The 5,287-nt window shown below is 34.4% G+C and overlaps 1 pseudogene; it reads left to right on the top strand.

The window, feature by feature from the left end:
* The first annotated feature begins 911 nt into the window (after positions 1-911).
* On the top strand, positions 912-4,710 carry LOC112520817 (annotated as a pseudogene).
* The last annotated feature ends 577 nt before the right edge of the window (positions 4,711-5,287 follow it).

The following is a 5,287-nucleotide window of genomic DNA, read 5'->3' as shown; positions in this document are numbered from 1 at the left end:
TAGAAGAAGTCCTAGGGCATAGGAAAATGTGAACCAGAAGTCCTAGGGCGTGCGAAAAATGTAAACCAAAAGTCCCATTTTTGGATTTATTTTGATTTTGGGACGACTATGGGTAGAAAGTATAAATCACAGGGACCAAATATGTAATTTACTATTTATTTAATAATAGAAAGTTAAATAAATTATACAAATGCCAAAATCAGATCTTGTTAACGACCGTTAGCTATCGGGACTTTTAACTAATTGGCAACCACCATGAACAAAGTGTAGTTAATTCAAAATACGAACGCGACTTATAGTGAGTGTCAACCACTAAGACCAAAAGTGCAATTTACTCTATAAAATAGTAATCGTTGATGTAACGACGAGGGACCATTTTTGGAAGTTGTATAGTATTACATTGGTATTGAAGATTATTGCAAAAACCGACGTCTCACTTTCAAAAGATAACGGGTATTGCAATGTTCTGAATGTTTTTAAAACCCGTCACAAAATGATTAATGTTTCACAGGGATTAGAATTCAAATTCGTTACAAATCATATCAATTCCATAACCCAAAAAAAGCATTAATATAGTTTATATTATTTTGGTTGATGATATTAAAAACCCAATTTGATGGCAAAAGTTAAATGGAGTGAATTTTTGCTAAAAGTTGACATCAATTAAATCCTTGTTTAACCTCATGACGGTGTCTGATTGGTTGAACTTGGTTCTAAAGATCAAAAGTATCAAAAGTAGCAAGAGGTTTTAGATTCAAATCAAAAGAGGAATAAAAATCTCTTTGTAGTCATGGAGATTCAAATACAATGATTCCAGACTACCTGCAAAATAAGTGATCATCCGAGATTAGTCGGGTTGCATAACGGGTTAAAAAAATAAAAATTAAACGCTCATTTTCATCTTTCTCATTCTCAATTCTCCGTCAATCTCCCTCAACTTTTCCTATCTCCGGCAGGCAGATCGTGAGTTTCTAACATACTTTTAACGTTGCTTATTTTTGATTCATCGACCTTTCCTCATTGATCCTTTCTTATTTACCGATATGATTTGTGGACTATTTCCTTACAATTCATGATTTTCTTTGCTTAATTGCACGCATGTTTTGATTTCGGAATCGGTTGGTCAGATTGTATCACTGTTCTTTTTTTCCGATATTTTTTTATCTGTATAGGTTATCGTCTATGCATGGATCAAATTTAAGCTTCAATGGTTGAATTTTGCTTTTGATTTCTGTTTTTAAGGTGGATAATCAGATAATTTACCGAGTAAAACTCTTTAACCACTTCGAGGAAGCAGGTGTGGTCAGCCCTCCACCGATTTTTGTAGTAAACATCAGTATAAAATCATAAACTAAAGACTTTGGTTCCTCAGGAATCATAATCAGTATGTAAATTTGGTACCCGTTTATAAGTTATCTAGTTTTGCTTATCTAATTCCTGTTTTGTAGATCAAGTTCTTATGATTAACATTTGTGGCAGGATAATTGACTTGCAATTAACACTAGGAAACTAAAATCCACACTTTTACTTGTTTTTATTTTTCAACTCCATTATTCTCGCACATCATGTTCATGAATAACAACGATTGTAAATATAAATTCCATAAAATTTTGTGAGCTTTCCCATTCCAAGTGCTTGCAAAGTCACCAGGTATATGGGATGGTTTTAGTTTTGAATTGTGATGAAGTGGGTTTTACTCAGAACATCGATGGTAATTGTTTCTAATCTGGTGCTTAAAAGTGTCTTCAGTTTCCCTGTTCTACTTGTTTACCTATTAAAGTTTCAAAAAGCTTGGTATTTGTTATAAGTTTGCATATAAATAACTCAGTGTATGGAAACCTGCATGGGGATTTAGTGCAATTCAATGTGATGGGAATGGGATGAATAGAAGAAAACATGTTTGATAGAGCTTGTGATATAATGCACATTTCCTGTTTCTATCTTGTATTTTTAATTTCTTATTTGATTTACAACTGCAAATGAAAATCTGCTTTCTCAAGTTCTCATTTATCAGAATGATTGTTTCTGCCACTCATTATAATATATCTAGTTTGTTGTTCTTGATGTCAACCATCAACTATTTCATGTTAATAAATGACTGCAAATCTTATCGGATTATTGTCTTTTGTCAGACACAGAAATGGGTCTGTCTTTTACCAAGCTATTCAAGCGCTTATTCGCTAAGAAAGAGATGCGCATTCTGATGGTCGGTCTTGATGCAGCTGGTAAAACCACAATCTTGTACAAGCTCAAATTGGGAGAAATTGTCACCACTATTCCTACTATTGGTACGCTCACATGCCAATTGAACTAAACCTTGTTACCTTTTTTCTCTTTACATGCAGTATATTTTATGTGAGGCATTGATCATAATCATCTTGAAACGAAGTAGATGACTTACTTAAAGTAAACACTTGGGATTATAAAAGTTCACTCATAAATGCAGTTCAAAGGTCTGGTTATCTGTTTTAACTTTGAACTTATATAGTGTGCTCATTGTTAATTTTAGCAGATTAATAGTAGGTGGAATTTATCAAACATCTAGGTTCAGACAAAAACCAATAGGCAATCAATTAAGCCAATATTTTGTATACTTGTCACTAAAGTTGTATTTTCCTGATAGAGGATCACTAGTGTCAACATGCCGGCCCCTTCAGGTATAGCTGCTTCCAAGGTTTACAAGTTATGTCCTTACTCAACAAATTGGAAATTAATGGAGTAGACTAGAATCATCTGTCCTCATATATATATATATATATATCTCTTTCCCAGGATTCAATGTGGAGACTGTTGAGTACAAGAACATCAGCTTCACCGTATGGGATGTTGGTGGTCAGGACAAGGTATTTTCTCTTTGACTAATAAGAAGATATTGATTTCTGAGTTGCGTCGTGGAGACTTAGGAAGGCATGGGAATCTATTAATATATCATTTAGCAAAATGATGGTTTCCTCTTCGTTTTCTGCAAATCCACCTAGAATAGCTAATTTTCTATTGAAACAAAAAATTTAATCTACTCATAAAAGTACGAATGCTGTCAAGGGGTAGTAGAATTCTTTCATATATGCACATAGTTCTTCATCTTTAGCTACTTTTCTGAATGTGCTGATCTATAACTAACACCTAGCATTATCAGAAGCTTGAAAAGGTTAAACCTATCGTGATAAACGAACTGTGAGGTATCAAATTAAGGCTTATGACATTTGGTCCTCATATTTAACATTTGTGAACCAGTGACATGGATCTGTCATGGTCCTGTTATTTGGAATGCTGCGCATCATGAGCATCACTTAACTTGAAGAAAAGATTAATTCTATGAGTACCCAGTTACTTATACATTTACTGTTAGACATCCTCCCCCCTGCAGACCCACCTTAAGGTGGGACATATTGGGCTTGTTTGTATTGGTTTGGTTTGTTTGGTTACTTGGGTTACTGGTATAACCAACCGCTTAGGAGGTCAAGGGTTCAAAACCTTGCCAAAGAAGAGAAGTGTGCGTGAGTACTTGCCCTGTATAAATATTATATAACTTTAAAACTATGGGGTTTGTTCAATCCAAATGCTTATTTTAGTTGTATTCAGATTCGACCTTTGTGGAGGCATTACTTCCAGAACACACAAGGTCTTATATTTGTGGTTGATAGCAATGATCGTGATCGTGTGGTTGAGGCTAGAGATGAGCTACATCGGATGCTTAACGAGGTACTCTTCATTGCTCTTGTTAACTTGATCAATTGTCCTGTCTGTAGTGGAAATTCAGTTGTTTTGATTATGAAATGCAAATTATAGGACGAATTGAGAGATGCAGTATTACTTGTGTTTGCCAACAAACAAGATCTTCCAAATGCTATGAATGCTGCTGAGATTACGGATAAGCTTGGCTTGCATTCTCTACGACAGAGACACTGGTAAATTCTCCAACACAATCACAAACGATAAAGAATTGGATTCGATTCTTGCAGTTCTTGATCTAATCTAATGATATGAACTAAAAATCCTTAAAGATGGTCCATAAATACTCATTTTAGACCTTGAGGGTTAGCTAACTAGGAAATAAAGTTTACGTCTTGGGGTCACGGGTTCAAGTCTCCTTAGCGCCACTGGAGTTTTTGTGTTTATTATCTTCAGAGCCCAATAGAATTAGTTGAGGTGCATACAAACTGACCTAGACACTTACATTGACTCATTCAGGTGTGCTAAATGCTAATACTTGGATTGATCCATGATCCATACAAATGTTAAAAAGGAAAAATAGGGATTTGTACAGTTTGATTTGTGTTGAAATAAAAACATGTTATAAGATACAAGTTTGGATGGTATGCTTTAAAAACTTGTACATTACAAGTAGGATTAGCAAGCCATTGAGAGATATTATTATTATTATTATTATTGATTGATGTGAATCAGGTATATTCAGAGCACATGTGCAACTTCTGGGGAAGGTCTTTATGAAGGACTGGATTGGCTTTCCAGCAACATTGCTAGCAAAGGGAAACATTAGAGGGAAGTCAACCTTTACTTTTTACCATTTCTTTTAAATAATACATAAAATTGTTCTGAGGGTTGGAATTGTCATTTATCATGTAGATCTTGTGAACAACTTGTCTATAGAATTAGACAATTAGTGTTTTATTTTTTCCATTGGTATTCACGAAAACAATCTTTTTATTATTTAAGATAGAGGTAAGGTCTGCATACATTCTACCTTTTTCAGATTCTATTTTACTGAGTTGGTTCGATTTGATTTGGCATAAAAATGCTCATTTTCATATAATATTTTTGTTTTTTAAATATATAATATCTATGTACAGAAAATTGAACTTACACAGAGTTCTCACATGTGGTGAGGCTTAAGCTTCCGACCTTCCTAAAGCTCGGATTTTTTGGGTCGTGGCCTTTCTGTGAGTCCCATAATCTTATTAGCAATTCGTTTTGGAAGGAAACGATCACCACCCATTTGGGAAATTAACACTTTTCGTTCGTGGTGTTTGTTAAAAATTGCTATTCCGTCCATGTGCTTTTGAAAGTATGGGTTTCGTCCTTGTGATTTACAATTTATCGTTGTTTTTATCCCTGTGGTTTGTAGTTCATTGTTGGTTTCATCCGTCACTCAAACTTAACGGTCAAAAAGCATTGACGGAGTTAGCCTCAAGGACGAAAATAACAATGAATTGCAAACCGCATAGACAAAAACCATAATTTCAAAAGCATAGGTGCAAAATTCAATTTTTAACAAACCATATGGACGAAAATCGTAGTTGTGCTTATTTTTTCTAGTGTTGGGTTG

This window comes from Cynara cardunculus (genome assembly GCF_001531365.2).
Source record: "Cynara cardunculus var. scolymus isolate 2C chromosome LG 11, CcrdV1, whole genome shotgun sequence".
Lineage (NCBI taxonomy): Eukaryota > Viridiplantae > Streptophyta > Magnoliopsida > Asterales > Asteraceae > Cynara > Cynara cardunculus.
The sequence above is the reverse complement of the archived record's forward strand: the minus strand, read 5'-3'. Positions and strand labels throughout refer to the sequence as shown.